We start from the raw sequence: 18923 nt of genomic DNA on the forward strand, positions 1-18923 counted from the left end.
TGCGATTTTAAATTATGCTTCCATATAAAGATCAGTTGAACTGTGATTCCACCCTAAACAAACTTTAGAACATATACTGAGACTACCTGAAGGAATCATCGTGTTGGCAAGTAACTGATAAATTGCTTGCCAACGCGAGTATAGAAGGTAAAGAAGGCAACGAAAACAAGGAGATGAATATTCCTCAACGACTTCATTCGTCCCTTTGTTCAGAATCGGTTGTCTAGTGCTCTTATTCTTCAGAATGACGATGGAAACGCGGAAGAGTCCACTTTGTTTTTTGCTCTCTGAGATCGTTCAGTATGACAAATGACTCATTCGAGAATGTATTCATTGGTGAAATGAGAAAATCCAGGATAATAATCATTTATTAGCTGATTAGGTATTGAATAAGAATTTCGCTGACCTTCTTCCCATCTTTGGGGAAGCGTCTTGAACTCCCTCAACGACAAAAATGCCATTCGAAAGACCTAAATTCTTCGAATGTCCAGGTTTTCCCAACCAGAGATTATTTAGGATGGGAAGATTCATTCTAAGGTATTTTCCATTGAAGTTGTTATCGGATAACATAAATAAGAAGGTGGAAGAATTTTTCTCATATAAATGCGGACTTATAATCACCCAAAATAGGAAAACTGGTCAGAATAACGTACCTAGTTAACAGACATAATGAGCTAACGTACAGACTTTGTTTCTTCATACGAACCAATCAGGTTTTGACAGAAATCCTACTCACTCATTCCTACGCAAAAGTAAAATCATCGAAAAACACGAGGGAATCAAAAACGGGTTTTCACTCCAGATTGATTGAAATAGAACATTATATATTCATAGAGTAGCGTTTCTTTAGTTTTTAAAAGTTAAAGATACTCTTACACGAGGCTGTTACACTGTAGTGACAACTAGGTGTAAATCTGTGAAAAATGTAAGGCGAAATTCAACAATATTTTAAAAAAGAAACGGACGATATTTTTAAAGTAGAAAATTAATATAGTGTATCTTATTATGTTCCGGCTCTAATTTATTATAAACTAACCTATAATGCTGTTATATCATTCTTTATATTATCATATTTACTCACTATTTTATATGCTAAGAAATTCATGAGTTGTGCTGCGGTCATATTAATCAGATATATCCAATGAATTTTTAATTTTGAATATATATACATTCTGTTCGTTGCCTACATCCTATGGAATGAATATTACGGTATGTAAATCATTATATTCGGATTTGTGTGTTAGCTACCTTTTTTACAGTAATGAAAGGAGCCGCTATTTGCAATTCATCGTGGATTAACCGAGGCCTTGGAGAAATCATGCGAAATCTATTTACATAGCTCATATTTGAGAGACATGATGATGATGATGGTGCTTGTTTTGCTTAAGTAACTTCAACGCTCCTTTTTATTAATTAATTATCATTTTAACCAGCTCGTAGCAGCCGCGGGCAACATGAAAAATGCATGGACCTTTAAATATAACGCAATTAACTGAAAAATAATGTTGGCTCTTTACAAATCATTTTCGTTTGTTTTTCTAAATAGAGTTTAATCAAAGTGCAAATATTAAGCTACGTGCGCAGTACATTTACAGAATAAATTACAAGATTAAATTATATATAAAAAAATTCAGAATCAAAACACCAAAGAAGCTGCTTTGCTTTCCAGGGGTTTTAAATTACTATCAGAAAAGGCTGCTCACGTGCTTGTTGGATCATTTTTAAAATTAATTTCAAAGACTGAACATTAGTGACGATGAAAGCACTGCCATCCATGAATAATATAAATGGAATGCAGAAAGGTAAATGATACAAAGAAATGCAAAGTCTCTGCCTTATTTGTTTAATTAGGAAAGTAATTACTGGAGACAGAGAAAACCATAAGGAGAGAGAGAGAGAGAGAGAGAGAGAGAGAGAGAGCATCCCATCGAAAATTCTGCTAAATTTAATGTTTTATAAGTAATTTTCTTTTTTACAATCATGCATACAAATCCAAAATCACTATAATTCCTATAGGTTCTGCAGCTTTTTTAATGTGCTGAATTGATATTAAGAAAAAGGGCGATATAAATAATTTAATAGGGTTTTCCAATTAGAAAAGCTGTTCTGTGCAATTCCGGGGAGTTTGGCGGAGAGGAGAAGGTATCTGCTCTCCAACCAGCAAGGTGTCGGTGAATGTCGCTGCTTGTATGGACGTTTGGAATATCTTTAGATGAGAGGTGAATACTCCAAAACAAAAAAGGAATATAATTGGGCGATCTATACAATCGTCCACTTTACTTGTATTCTCCGGCCCACACTGTAATCAACGTATCGTTTCAGCTAACTGATATATTATGATAAACATCCGATATATAATTGTGTCTCATGTTTGAAACATTCTAGGTATTATTGTATCACATCCTTCTATGAACAGGTTTTCATTATTGTAAAGCCTATATTGATAAATGACAGGTTTTGTAATCGTCTGCCTAGCAGTTGTTATTGGTAGGACGAATGGTCCAAAGTTGGTTGACGCTGTAAGCAATGACTTCCCAATTCAAAGTGCGACTCTGCTATAGTGTTTGTGATATAAAACCAATAAGCAACATCGGTGTTTGCAGTGAATACATAAGAATCTCCGTCGCTCAGTCGGTATAGACGAATCCCTTTGATCGGAAAGACCTGAGTTCGATTCCCATTAGTGGCCAAAGGAACCTTTATCCGGTCTCTTTCGATTAAAGGTGAGTTAGTTGGTCCGGACTCATGCTGAATTTGATGGTTTTTTCACCAGGAAACTCCGGTTTTTTGTTACATGGATGAACATACATGGATCTACAGTCACAAAACACATACTTAATCCCTCATTAGGAGGGCTCAACCACTCTTAAGGGACGGTGAAAGCAACGGGAAATCCCACGCAAATAATAAAAAAAAAACGAACAGATAAAATGTAGTTAATAATTAATTATAAATCAATTAGCAAATGTTTTATGTATTTTATTAATTATATACTTTCGGAACTTTATTGAAGTGAATCACCTCACTGTCCCAAAAATCTTCATAATCTTAATGAAAACAAGGACCACTCAAATAAACATCAAGTTTCACAGATGATTTTTTTAATCCTTTAGTGTACTGAATCTCCAAGAGAAGGCTCTTGCAACAATGGTGTCCAACACAGCAAGCCGAATGGAATGTGCCTAATTCAAATAAGTTCCATCTCTTAAAATATTCATTTCTTAATAAGTTTCAAAGGGATCTGCCTACCAGAGGAGAGAATTATGCAATAGTTATTGCGATTTACGAAGCAAATGCTAAGCATAGTGTGATATGTCTGTAAACGCGTGTATTGTGCAGCCTGTTTTGCAGGATTGAAATCCAGAAGAAGAACTTTCCACCTCCGTTTAAAACTGGATAAACTGCGTTCACCTCAGTCACTTATAAAGGTTCTTCACCTTCGATACGGGATTGAGCCCAAGCCATTTTACTGGATAGAAGAGAAATCAGATGATATCAGTGAATGAAAATTTATTAAGTTGCTGCGAGACAACTTTCTCAAGCAGCATGTCTAAGAAGGAACTTGACGTCAGTGTTAGATTTGATCATAGTATCGGAAGGGGTCTCAATTAAGAATGTGACTATTTTACTACCACTTGGTGGAAGTAAGCGTACAGCGGGGTTATGCTAAAAAATTGATAAATAATGTTGGGGATCTTAGCCTAATATCGGATAGGAATTTGAAGTTCAAAGGTCACGTAGCAAACATTGCAAATACAATTCAGAATAATTGCAATGCGGAAACAACCTGTTAATACGTAAGGATAAAGGGGTCGTTTTGTCTCTTTGCAAGATAAGACCACGCATGGACTGCCGTATAAATATTTAGTCTCCTGAGTTCCAAGAAGATAAAGAAGCTGTGGATTATGAAATGGAGATTATGAGGAAAGGTTAAGAGTATGTGGAACACAGACTGTTTAACAGGAGAAAAAGAGGTGATATGATAGAGGACTATAAACGTCTTATTGGTGTTATAGAGTATCATCTGATGAAGGTTTTTCATTATATGAAGGTAGGGGGAAGAGAGACAGAACTCGAGGACATCCATGGAAGTTAAGTTTGTTGGTTGTTAAAAAAAGGGGGAAGAGCTAGATTTTTTTCACGGAGCAATTAATGAATAGAACAGTTTGCCCATTGAAGTAGTGAGCGTATCTGGTGTGAATGAGTTTGAGGAGGGAAGATCTCAGATATAATAATAATAATAATCCTCTCCTATCCGTCCTAGGACGGGTTGAGTCCCCCCCTCCCTCCCTCCCTCCCTCCCTAATGAACGGGTTTACGACGAATTAATGCAGCTGGTTCGTCATCCCCTGCTGCATCCCCTAAGGGCAATGTTAATGACTGTAATCCGTGTGTGTTCACGGGGCCGGTTTGCCTATTCTGGGGGACGAAAATCCCGAATTTCGGGTTAAAAAAATCCCTACCCCCGTATGAGACCGGCTAACTCACCTTTAATCGAAAAAGACCAGGTAAAGGTTCCTCATATCGTGGACCGGAATCGAACCTAGGTTTTTCCGACCAAAGAGCTTCGTCTATATCGACTGAGCTACAGAGAATAATAATAATAATAATAGAAATTATTCGATACTTTTTTATATATTTTTTCATTTTTTTAAATATTTCATCATTAATTCCTATTTTTCGATGTAATTAATTCAAACAACCACTATTAATCATCAACAAACTTTTCTTACAGAACCAAACGGATCATCACTTTGTAATTCACCTTAATTAATGTGGACTAATGTTGCTGTTCTAGATTACAGAGCAAGCCTCTTCCACACACCAGCTTGCTCTGCTATTTTCTTTCTGAACCTCATCTGCAAAATCGCAATAATCACAGGGCAGTTTGGAGCTAATTAGCCTAACGGTAAAATGAATGGTTCTTAATAAAGTTGGCCATTCCGATTTTGTAGACAGCATTAGAACTACAATCGTAATAATTGTTAAATTTTAGAGCACTCATTCAACGTTTCCTCTCAGTAGGAAATGCTTAATGACTTAAAAGGCATAATCACATTTGGATGCTAATGTAACTTAAATGTATAGTTAATTTGTGTAATGTTGTAATTTAAAGTTATTATTAAGAAAAGCAGATGTTATATCCATTATACGTTTCGTAGTTGGCAAAATATCTGTAAAGGAATTATATAACATTGTTTTAATAGTTTTTTTCATTTATGTTGACGATCCTGCTTTACATTTTCGTTTGTTGTTTAGAACTATAATGTACGTTTGCTGTTTTGTTTTTTAATTGATTTCAATTTCATCACAGCCTAATGAGAAAAAAACAATCTGCTCAAAACTAAACAAATAGCAGGTGAAATCAAGAAATGTTATTGAATATTATATCCGGTTACTTTAAAAAAAGATTCAGAGGGTGGTGTCAGAATTTTATTTCCGGAAATTCTGATCTTTCATGCTGTTCTGTAGGTTCAAAAAGTTACTGATCGGAAATTGGTTTCCTTATTCTGTGGAATGAAATAGGTTTTTATTGGTCAACTCTCTGATGTACACTCTTTACATCTCAACCTACTAAAGTATTGTTGTGTCGCAAATTATGATTATTATTCTATCTAGTGAAATTCTGCTTATCTATATTCAACAGATATCTATGTACGAGATATCACCCCAAAATACAAATATTTAACTTATTTCTCCCCTTATTGTCCCTAATATTTATATTATACTGCGCCTTTTGGGACATTTAGTTTGATATATTAAATACAAAAACAAGGAGCAATTACTAAAATATGTCTGAATGTGAAACAATATTGCAATCATGACACTTTATCTCGTTACTCATCTAAATATTCTCCCCTCCCGCGTGATTAGGTTCGTACGTTTTCAAGTGGTGCATTGGGCAGCAATTTCAGACAACTGTTTTATCAATGAACAAAGGTTTATTAAACTCATTAGTATGGTACAATTCTATTTGTAATATAATTCAATTCAATACTAAGAAAACATTTACAAAATAACATTAGCTTATCACAAGTAATTTGGCTATGATCCTATATGGGTATTGCGATCATGCCGCCGTAACCAATTCAACTCATACAAACATATGTATAATTCCAGATCTAATTAACACATTAGTTAACCCTATATTAGTCTGAATACTGCATATATATATATGCTGCAGCACCTGGACATATGTGATCAACTCACTCTACTTAACTATCTAAAACTATGTAGATTAAATTATCCTTTAACTGTACTAACACATAACTTTGTCATTTAAAACTTTCCTATACGTTACAATACACATGCATAATTCTCAGGACACATGAATTCATATATAATTAATATTAATATTAAACAAGCATACTCTCAGTATAATCAGTCATGTACTAAAGTCCTAGTATAATTTTCCTTAGTCTCTTCAACAGTTCAGTAATAGAATAATGATTACAATTACAGACGATTTTCAGTTAACACGAGATTTTTACAGTACCTTTTTCTCTTGAGTTTTCTATATTGGCCCCTACCTTTTTCCGATTGAAATATCCTGGTATGATCTCTCCTATAATCGGTCACTCCTAAGTTCTTTTGGTATTAAACTGTGCTTAGGTGATCTTTACTTTTCGTACTTGAATTAAGAACACACTTTAGAATCATCTATACCATGGCTGTGAAACTCACCACGTGGACACTGACTTCTTTACAGATTTCCTTTTTTCGTAGTTGTCACTGGATGATGAAACACATAGATAATACCTTCTTTCCTTTAACTAAATGATGGCATTCGTCGTTTGTTACCATAGGAAATACGGAATCGAAATCCCGCTCACTAATTGTTCCCTTGTTGTGTCGGACGGAGATGAACTCCAATCCTGCCACTCAGGAAAACCACGTGAAACCTATACAAAGGAGCTCGTGAAGAAACTATCTGGGAAAAAGCCCTTGTGGGGGGGTTCTAACCCTTTTATACCTTGATCTCCTAACGGCACCTTCTTTAATTTCTTTTCTCCGCCCCTTACTTGATTCGACTTCACCGACCAATTAGGGTGGCGTTTTTCAGCCAAATATCCTTCGGTCGGCGAGCCTGTGACTCACACGTGACGATATCTCAATTTGGGAATTGACCCTGGCCTCTAAATTAATCCCTCTTCCAAAAATTTTCTAAGAATTTACTTAATATCTCTAGCCTCTCACATACAATTTCTTATGACTAATCCTTCCTGTCTTACTCAGCTAATTTTTTTTATCACAACTGTAATATATTCCTTCTTTTATTATTTAGTTCAACAAACACTTTTTGTTATATATTTTACTTGGATGCAAGAATACTTTTCTTTCTTTAAATAATTTATGTATTAGCTCTTATACAGGGGTTTTATTTTATTTTCTCTTCATGTTATACCTTGATAACTGAAAAATCCCCATAGTGAAGGTATCCGGGTGGAAGAAAGGTCCCCCTTTAAACAAAAAAAATTTTTTAAAGAAATTTTTCTTATGAACTGTTCCTCCTCTCATATATTGGGTTCCCCCCCCCTTTTTTATCTGATAATCTATCAGAGCGTACTACCCAAGATTTCCCTTGTTCTTTTTCCTTTCTTATTTTAAATGTCACTGTTGACGATTCTTCTTGAATTTCATATGGTCCGGCCGCGCTTCTTTCAAACTTCCCCCTTTTTTATTAACGGAATTCTGTTCTAACAAGACTCCTTCTTCTCTCATCCCTACAGGAACTTGCTGCTTGTTAAAAAAATACCTTGTGAATTGTATGCACCGAGCTCTGCTACATGCTTTATCCTGACTGTATCCCTTTCCTTTTGATCTCCTTCTCATACTTACCCCCTTTGTTGAGATCTTTTCGTCAGAACGTCCATTTATCAGAGGCATGCATCTTTAAAGGATAAACTCCTTTCCTGTGATCTACTTTACCATTTTGTCGGGGCCTAAGGTTATATCGGGTTTGTTCTAGTATTCTGTCTTCACTCTGATCCCTATAGACCCCATTTTCCGTTTTTGTCAGCATTTGCTTGTTTGCTATGCTTTCCCCCATGCATTGCTCAAACTGATTGAACCTGGAGAACTGCCGATCTGAGCCTGGAATTTCCCTTTCTCCTTGACAATAAGTACCCTTTCCTCTTCTTGAGGGAGCATTCACATCGCGGCTTCCTCCTTGACAAGGACTGTTATCCCCTCTTGTAGTTCTTCTCTTTCTACATACACTCTCCATTGAATCTCCTAGGCATACCAACCTTTTTGACCTCGTCTTATAAAGTTTTAATCTATCAGAGTGTACTACCCAAGATTTCCCTTGTTCTTTTTCCTTTCTTATTTTAAATGTCACTGTTGACGATTCTTCTTGAATTTCATATGGTCCGTCCGCGCTTCTTTCAAACTTCCCCCTTTTTTATTAACGGAATTCTGTTCTAACAAGACCAGATCGCCGGGATTCAGATCCTTGTATTATCTCCTCAATTTGTTGGCATAATTTCTTGCCTTTTATGAGCAAGCTTCACTGGATTCGTACACCATCTCATACGCAATTCTATTGTCAGTGATCAGGCTATTGCGATAATCATCGATGTCTGGAAAGCCCGAATTCACATGGGATTTCCTGAAATCAGCTAGGAATGTTGGCTCAAAACCTTAGAGGATAACTGCAGGGGCTTCTCTGATGGCGGTATGTAGGGCGGTTCTACACGCGAATAACGTGTGAGGCAGAAAGGTATCCCAATTCGAGATCTCGAGATCGGATATCTTTGACAAGGTAAGCTTTAAAGTCCTGTTCAATCAATCCACCATTCCATTGCCTTGAGGATGATAAGGAGTAGTGAACAATTTCTTTACTCTTATCAACTTACACAACTGTAACATAACTTCAGCTGTGAAGCTGGAGCCTTTGTCAGAAAGAAGTGTCTGGGGTGTCCCATATCTAGAAATAATCAGCTTGAAAAATTTATAAGCTACTGTTTGGGCAGATTGATTCTTAATTGCTACAGCCTCTGGATATCGTGAAAACATGTCTATGACCACTAAAATGTACCTATTTCTCTTCTTGACGATAGGTAGGGGGCCCACGATATCCATGGCTACAGCCTCAAAAGGACGCATGCGGTCAGGGAAAGACTGGAGAGGGCCTTACCTACAATGCTGGACTTTTGTTGACACGAATGACAAGAAATCACATACGATTCTACATCTCCCTTCATCCCCTTCCATATATAACGATCACAAACTCTGTTCCACGTTCTATGTATTCCTTGGTGACCTGCCAGATCAGAGTCATGAAAGGTGAAGAGTACCCATGGGATCATTTTCTCTGGAACTACGATTTTGTCCTTCCATCTCCCAGTAACGCTTTGTTTGGACAATAAGAGACCATTCAGATAAATATATAGTGTGTGATTGAAGGAATCTTTAATATGGAACTTCTCTCCTCTCAAAACTTTCTCATAATTCTCCCCCCATACTGGATCCCTCCTTTGCTCTTCGATTATGCGAGACTTATACCATATTTGTTGTCCAAAAGAATTGATTCCCTTTTTGCCTCCTCCCTTTTCTTTGTATATAGGGAAAATTACCTCTTCACTAGGACTGACATCACTATCATGTACGACATCCAGAGATCTGGATAGATAGTAAGCGATCACGTTCACTGAGCCAGGGATGTATTTTATTTCCAAGACAAATTCTTGCATCTCCAGAGCCCATCTAATGATTCTCTGATTTTTGTCCTTCATTGAGGATATAAATGACAATGGTTTGTGATCAGAGCGCAAGATGAGATGTTGTCCTAATAACATATACCTGAACTTTCTTAATGCATAAACAATAGCAAGGACTTCCGTTTCTATTAACCGAGTAATTTATCTCGGAAGATGAAAGTTTCCTCCTGATAAAGGCGATCGGTCTAAACCCCTTTTCCTCTTTCTGCTCTACGACGGAGGCGATTGTATCGTTGGAAAAATCAGCGGAGAGATAAAACTCCCTACCCAGTTTGGGATAGGTCAGGACAGGCATCTTAGTTAGAGCCAGATTTAAGCGTTGATGTGCAATCTGCTGTTCGTTTCCCCACTCGAATCTTTTCCCTTCTTTGTGAGTTTAATTATAGGTTCCATCAGTTTGGAGCATTCGGGAATGAACTTCCTGTAGAAGTTGATCATTCCCAAATACCTCCTAACCTGCCTTACAGTTGAGGGAGTTCTTGCCTTTAATATGGCAGTCGCATTTTCCTCTGTGGATGTTATACCGTGTTCATTTACCATGTGACCTAAATACGCTACCTCCTTGAGAAAAAATTGGCATTTAGAACACTTGAGGGATAACTGAGCTCTGTTAAGTCTTTCCATGACCTCTATTAATAGTCTCTTATGCTCCTCGACGCAAGATGAGTAAACCAGAAGATCATCTTGGAAACAGATAACCCCTTCTCCCAACATATCAGATTGCACAGGATTCATCAGGCTCTGAAAACTCATGGCTGAGTTCCTGGCTTCCTGAGGTAGTCGACACAGCTGATACTTCTGCCATCTTGTGGTGAAGGCAAAGTATTTTTTGTCCTCCTCCCTCAAAGGAATCTGGAAATAGCAAGAGTTCAGATCTAGTTTGGAGAAGTACTTAGCTCCCCCCAGGCCAAACAACAAGTCCTCAATCTTGCACACGGGAAAATCTATCGGTATAGTGATCTTATTGATTTCTCTCAGGTCCCGTACAAACCTTAACCCACCATTAGGCTTTTCTACTAAAATAAATGGACTATTCCATCTAGAATTTGACTTTTCAATAATTCCAGCTTTCTCATATTCTAAGAGTAATTTCTTGAGTGTGTCCATGTGCTCTTTAGTGGGGTCTGATATTGTCTCACATATATGGGCACATCAGAATTGATTTTAACAGCATGTTGAGCCAGGTTAGTACAAGAAAGCGAGCTGATCTCCTCTGTGAACACTTTTGGATTCTTATGGAATACAGACTTAAAGAACTCCATCGTGTGTATCCATTCTTGCTCAGAACTTAAGTTCTTAATGCTATCTTGGATCAGTTTATTCCTCCACATGCTAGACTCCCTTTCCCAATCCTCCAATTCGACCTTCAATGCTTTGCTCTTCCCTACACGATCTTGCATTCTGCACTGTGGCTTGCACTCTTTTCCACACAGGGACAGTGTTCCATTTGCAAAATCACACATAGAGTTATAATTTTCTAAAAAATCAATACCCAGTATGACTTGGTTGCTAGTGTCTGCAAACTCGGGTAAGACTAGCATCTCAGGAGTGACAGTGATAGGGAAGCAAGGTATGGAAATCCTGGCCTTCACATTCAAGACTGAGGAAAGCTCAACTTTCGCAATTCCCATGATCTTAATGGGTTGACTTAGTTTAGTAAAACTATTAGATGTTACATCCTGAAATGCCTCAATCCAATTTTCTGGGATTACCGATATGTGAGCCCCAGTATCAAACAAGAGTTTGCAGCGTATACTCTCAATCAAACCTTCTATCTTCTCAGGAAATTTCCCCTGCCTTCTATCAAAGGCAGGTGAAATTTCCCTTTCACCTCTGCTAAAGACACAGTTTGCATTCTTATTTCTTTTCCCTTCACTGAATAATTTCTCTCAATTGAACTACCGACAATCGCAACTATACTTCTCTCATTCTTAGTTGACCCAGAATGCCCTAAGCTTTTTAATTCACCTTTTAACTCCTTTCGTTGGTTGGTCCCTCAGAGAAGAGGCTTGCTCCATTTCATCCAAAATTCTCTCTCTTTTTTCTGGCCAGGCTAAAACACGAGTCTAGGTTCCAGGCTCCTTTCTTAAATATTACTTCTCTTAATCGATCACATAATCCGAATCTGAACTGTTGGAAGGTTAACCACTTCATGTGGGCCTCTTCCTCTGGGAACGAGAACCTCATGGATTGTGATACACACATAATTCTGTTCCGAAAATTAGACACACTCTCTCCCTCCTCTTGTATGCAATTATACAGCTCCTTCAATACCTGGGAACTCCCTTTTTTCTTAGCAAATTCTGAGACCAATATTTGTTTGAATTTTTGAAAATCCAAGGCTTCCCTTAGCAAAGGAGAGTGATCTATGACCGTAAATTTGGCCTTTCCCACCAGTTTGCTTCGGAGCAAGACTAGCAACTGAAAATCAGTCCACCCTCTGACTCTTCTAAGTTCTTCTATATAACTACAAATATTTAGGACGTCATCAGTCTCCTTGCCCGAAAAGTGTGGGAACACCTGCTGTGGGTTAATGTGGTGAAGAATTCGCTGTTATCCATGCCTAAACTACTAGAGGGTTCAGTTATACTTGCATCCAATTTACACTAATTTACTCTCTAAAATTCTCAAGAAAACCTAACTAACTTCTACCTCTCAGCTGTCTGATCTGCACCCAAAACCAATTTGTGAATAGCTTGTAATTAATATTTCATTAGCTAAACTACATCCTGCCAACTGCACCATTTATGTTGTGTCACAAATTATGATTATTATTCTGTCTAGGGAAATTCTGCTTATCTATATTCAACTGTTATCTATGTACGAGATATCACCCAAAATACAAATATATAAGCTATTTCTCCCCTTAGTGTCCCTAATATTTATATTGTACTGCACCTTTTGGGACATTTAGTTTGAGATATTAAATACAAAAACAAGGAGCAATTACTAAAATATGTCTGAATGTGAAACAATATTGCAGTCGTGACACTTTATCTCGTTACTCATCTAAATATTCTCCCCTCCCGCGTGATTAGGTTCGTACGTTTTCAAGTGGTGCATAAGGCAGCAATTTCAGAGAACTGTTTTATCAATGAACAAAGGTTTATTAAACTCATTGGTATGGTACAATTCTATTTGTAATATAATTCAATTCAATACTAAGAAAACATTTACAAAATAACATTAGCTTATCACAAGTAATTTGGCTATGATCCTATATGGGTATTGCGATCATGCCGCCATAACCAATTCAACTCATACAATCATATGTATAATTCCAGATCTAATTAACACATTAGTTAACCCTATATTAGTCTGAATACTGCATATATATATGCTGCAGCACCTGGACATATGTGATCAACTCACTCTACTTAACTATCTAAAACTATGTAGATTAAATTATCCTTTAACTGTACTAACACATAACTTTGTCATTTAAAACTTTCCTATACGTTACAATACACATGCATAATTCTCAGGACACATGAATTCTTATATAATTAATATTAATATTAAACAAGCATACTCTCAGTATAATCAGTCATGTACTAAACTCCTAGTATAATTTTCTTAGTCTCTTCAACAGTTCAGTAATAGAATAATGATTACAATTACAGACGATTTTCAGTTAACACGAGATTTTTACAGTACCTTTTTCTATTGAGTTTTCTATATTGGCCTCTACCTTTTTCCGATTGAAATATCCTGGTATGATCTCTCCTATAATCGGTCACTGCTAAGTTCTTTCTTTTGGCATTATACTCTCAGTATAATCAGTCATGTACTAAACTCCTAGTATAATTTTCTTAGTCTCTTCAACAGTTCAGTAATAGAATAATGATTACAATTACAGACGATTTTCAGTTAACACGAGATTTTTACAGTACCTTTTTCTATTGAGTTTTCTATATTGGCCTCTACCTTTTTCCGATTGAAATATCCTGGTATGATCTCTCCTATAATCGGTCACTGCTAAGTTCTTTCTTTTGGCATTAAACTGTGCTTAGGTGATCTTTACTTTTCGTACTTGAATTAAGAACACACTTTAGAATCATCTATACCATGGCTGTGAAACTCACCACGTGGACACTGACTTCTTTACAGATTTCCTTTTTTCGTAGTTATCACTGGATGATGAAACACATAGATAATAGCTTCTTTCCTTTAACTAAATGATGGCATTCGTCGTTTGTTACCATAGGAAATACGGAATCGAAATCCCGCTCACTACTTGTTCCCTTGTTCTGTCGGACGGAGATGAACTCCAATCCCGCCACTCAGGAAAACCACGTGAAACCTATACGAAGGAGCTCGTGAAGAAACTATCAGGGAAAAATCCCTTGTTGGGGGGGGGGATTCTAACCCTTTTATACCTTGACCTCCTAACGGCACCTTCTTTAATTTCTTTTCTCCGCCCCTTACTTGATTCGACTTCACCGACCAATTAGGGTGGCGTTTTTCTGCAAAACATCCTTCGGTCGGCGAGCTTGTGACTCACACGTGACGATATCTCAATTTGGGAATTGACCCTGAGCGATAGTCGGTTGTTTTTCTGTTGCTAACCTCTAAATTAATCCCCATTCCAAACATTTTCTAAGAATTAACTTAATACAGGGTGTCCCAAAATTCACGTAAGATTTAAATTTAGCGCCATTTGTGCGGTAAAGTGCTGCCAACGAGAAAAAAAGACTGCATGACAGCTGACAATTCAGGGTTATTAAAAATGGAGTGCTACACGAAAGAACAACGCATTTTCATTGTTGAGCAATATTTTAAAAATAATGAAGGTTTGGCAGCTACAGTTCGCAATTTTCGTACAAAATATGGTCGGAATAGAGATTTAACTTCAGCAACTAAGAAAAAATTAATTAAAAAATTCAACGAAACTGGAGCAATTAGGGATCTTATACACTCTGGCCGTCCTTCAACAAGTCGTTCAACAGAAAACATCGAAGCAGTTCGTGAGAGTGTTGCTGAGAGTCCTGGAACATCAATTCGGCACCGTGGTCTTGAATTGGGCATTTCGAGAAGCTCTCCAGAGCGTATTCTCACGAAAGATTTGCATCTTTATGCTTGCAGAGTTCAATTGACTCAAGAACTGAAGCCTACTGACCACACACAGCGAAGAGAGTTCGTTGAATGGATTATGGAACAACAACGTGGATGCTTATTTTTCGAACAAAATCATCTTCAGCAATGAGTCTCATTTTCATCTTGATGGTTTCGTTAATCGACAAAATTGTCCCATTTGGCGTTCAGAAAATCCACGAGTGATTGTTGAGAAACAAATGCATCCACAACGTGTCACTGTTTGGTGCGGATTTTGGGCAGGAGGCATCATCGGTCCATTCTTCTTCGAAAATGCGGCTGGTAAGGCAATAGCAGTTAATGGTGCTCGCTATCGCGACATGATAATCCAGTTTTTTGTGCTTAAATTGCAAGATATGGATGTGGACGGCATGTGGTTTCAACAAGACGGTGCCACATGCCATACAGCCCGAGAAACAATTCAATTACTGCATGAGTCATTTCCTGGTCGTGTAATTTCCCGTTTTGGTGATCAGAATTGGCCGCCCAGATCATGTGACTTAACGCCGTTGGACGTTTTTCTTTGGGGTTTTTTGAAGTCTAAGGTTTATGCCAACAACCCACGACCACCCACGCCTTGAAGGAGGAAATTGAGCGCTGTATCAACGAAATTCAGCCACATTTATGCAAAACGGTCATGGAAAATATCGACAAAAGAGTGCGTATGTGCCAGCAGAACCGTGGAGGCCATTTACCCGATATGCTATTCCATGCATAACCCTATACTGTATACTTTATGAATCAATAAGAAATTACAATTTTTAATTAAAAACCCTCTCACATACAATATAATTTCTTATGATTAATCTTTTCTGTCTTACTTGGCTAATTTTTTATCACAACTGTAATATATTCCTTCTTTTATTATTTAGTTCAACAAACACTTTTTGTTATATATTTTACTTGGATGCAAGAATACTTTTCTTTCTTTAAATAATTTATGTATTAGCTCTTATACAGGGGTTTTATTTTATTTTCTCTTCATGTTACACCTTGATAACTGAAAATTCCACATAGTGAAGGTATCAGGGTGTAACAGTATTCCTATCAACGCACTTTTATCTGAATCTTCCTTCGAGGCTTTTGCTATTTTCGTCATAATGTTCAAACACATAATGTATTACTGACGTGCCAAATTTATTAAAATGTAAATTTGTCATATTGCATAACTATAATCTTCTTAACTCTTCGTTTATTTCAAGGGATTTCGGTCATCGTGAATGGAGAATAAGGCTTCATTGCATCTGCATCTTCTACTACAGTTAATTCGTTTCTAATATGCAATCTAGCAAACGATTCTCTTCGGATATTATGCACGGTTCTAACGTATTTCTAATCTGTAATCTCAGAGATTATCCGTATCATTTTAGTTGGTATTAAGGAGAAGCTTTTAGTAAACATCTGCAAAGTGCGGTCAGCAGGGAAGCTGAAATTGCAGCGCGATTCCGTGAATAGAGCTGCAGCAGCCTTAATCGGATTAAATGGAGGGGTCGGATTTACAAAAGACAAAATTCTAAACATAACTTTAAAATGTGTTGATTGATTTTTCTAACACAAGAGAGCTCTTCTGGCTATTTTCAAAACATCATCTAAAAGAGCTAAATTCTGTTTTTTAACTTTAATTAGTTATTTGTTTGGTAATTCGGAAAAATAAAAGAAAAAGAAAGCAAATCGGAAACATATTATAGTACATTTTGGGGTATCGTTTTCAGATATAATGATTTCACTCAAACATTACTTTAAATAGATGAACATGCGGCTGAATTTCCTGCTATCTATCCTAAAAGAAAACCCAAAAAATATTTCAAGTAATCGCCTCTTGACCCACAGTTAATGATGCGACTGCGTTTTGGTTTATTTCGTGAACTGAATGCACGCTTTAATAAAAGACGCACTGTGATGGAACTTTATATTTAAATATTTAAAAACTTTTCTTTTCTCTTAATTTTATTTAGATTTTAACTGTACGTGTATTCCATGAATTATAAAGTGACCACGTCTTAGTTTGTTGCGGAGCTGATCATCTCAATAAACTGCATTTTATTGTGTTTATATTTATATTTACATTTTACATAAACATTTACGTACATTTATTTACATGTACATTTGCTTTTCCCACAAAAGTTTATGTTGATTATTGCGTTATATCTTGTTGTGTATACTTCTACTCTGCTACAGTGTGAATCTAATGGATCAAATGATCCGTCCAAGATTTTTTTAGGTATATATATATATATATATATATATATATATATATATATATATATATATATATATATATATATATATATATTGTATATATTCACATTGAGTAAATTTCTTGAGTATTATTTAATTTAATTTAATAATAATAATTTAATGATAAAAAAAACGAATAATTTTAATGCTCTTTAATAATGATCTATCGTATTGTAAATGAGAATAGTTAGTTATTAATAATAACTATATACATTTACATTAGGCAAGCGAGACTTAACTTCATTAGTACTTTGTTGGAAGTTTTTTCACTTGGTTATGCTACCAATTATATGTTTGGTTTTATCCTTTATCCAAGTGTAAGCAAACAAAATTTGCACTTGAAGTAATTTCAGGACTGGGACAACTTGTGATAAAGGTGGTATAAGTTCTCATCACTTGTCTTAGTATCTCCCATAATGCAAAGCACATCTCCTTGCGGACATGTATAATGCTATGCATTAAGGGAAGAGTCACTACTCAGACCGGTTTCGACATTTATTGAGGTTTCATCAGTGGGAGCCAGACCCAGAAGTGGTGATACCAAGGTGGAAGTAATGGAGAAGTCATATCATCACCTCTGGGTCTGGCTCCCACTGATGAGACCTCAATAAATGTCGAAACCGGTCTGGGTAGTGGCCCTTCCCTTACTGCATAGCATTATACATGTCCGCATGGAGATGTGCTTTGCATTATGGGATACTAAGGCAAGTGATCGGACCTTTACCACGAGTTGCCCCAGTCATGAAAATACTTCAGAAGCAAACTTTGTTTGCTTGCACTTGGAGAAATTCATTAGAACTTATCTAGATCAAAGCTTTAGCGTCATTTATGGCTCTAAGAAAGAGTCTTAATCCTCTATTAACGGTTGCTTCTGCTTTCTCATTTCCGAGCTCTGCATTAAGAGAGTTAAAGATTCTCGGTGCCAGGAATGTGAAATGGCTCTGCAGAATACTTTTTTCCACCTGTGGTGAAAAGTAGACCATCCTGCGTACGGTGCTGGCTAATCCAATGTTTATTTATATGTAAGAAGATAAGTATGCTGTAAAGGAATATATGCCTGACCTTGAGAAGGATTCAGTTATGGTTGTTAAGTGCATTGTGTTTAGGACTGAAAATTTGCTTTAATATTCTGTTGCATCTATTGTGTAATATTTGACAAGGATATTTTTATAGGCTCTCCTCCCCCCCCCCCAGCTTCAAATGGCATACCAAACCAGTGAATAAACATTTAACTGATATTATGCGTTTAATGTTATGAATTCTATTCAATGTGCGGCTTACTTTGCTCGAAACTGCTTGGAAACGGATCATCATTTTAGATTATGTTTCATGTGCATGCCCAGATATTGGTAGGTAAAGCCCATCTGGATGGTTTCGCAACTGCAGTCACTTCTGGGGATCACAGGAAGTGGTATCATATTTAATTGGCGGGATTGTTTCTGCTCTCTTCAGTTCAAATAGTATAGATTTAGTTTTCTGGATGTTAATTTTGATTTTGTTTTCACTGAGCCATGTGTACAGGCTTAATAAATCAGATTCTATGTTGCGCTTTGAAGTTGGCATGCTTGATGAGAAAACTATTGCCGCATCATCATCATCATCATCATCATCATCATTACTGATTAGGTTCCCTTTCAATTTCATCGAACAGAAGTCAGTTATATAGATCAGAAATAAAATAAGTCCTAGAACTGAGCCTTGAGGAACTCCAGATTTGTTATTCGTTGTTACTGAGTTGTTATTCGCTCAAGGTGCCGTTTTTTTCGAACTGTTGAGTCAAATGCATTCTGATAGTCCATAAAAATAGCTGCTGTTTTTTTTTTTTTTTAACTGTTGTTAATGCTCTTATGTGAGTTCAGAAAATCTGAG

At 36.6% G+C, this 18923-nt stretch overlaps 1 protein-coding gene across 1 annotated transcript in view; it reads left to right on the forward strand.

Moving 5' to 3' along the window:
- LOC150094046 (uncharacterized) overlaps positions 1 to 18923 on the forward strand; it is a 430703-nt gene that overhangs the window by 230479 nt on the left and 181301 nt on the right. The gene's annotated exons all lie outside the window — the stretch shown is intronic.

This window comes from Typopeltis vanoorti, chromosome 23 (assembly GCF_054136105.1).
Source record: "Typopeltis vanoorti isolate ZY-2024b chromosome 23, IOZ_Tvanoo_1.0, whole genome shotgun sequence".
Taxonomy (NCBI): Eukaryota; Metazoa; Arthropoda; class Arachnida; order Uropygi; family Thelyphonidae; genus Typopeltis; species Typopeltis vanoorti.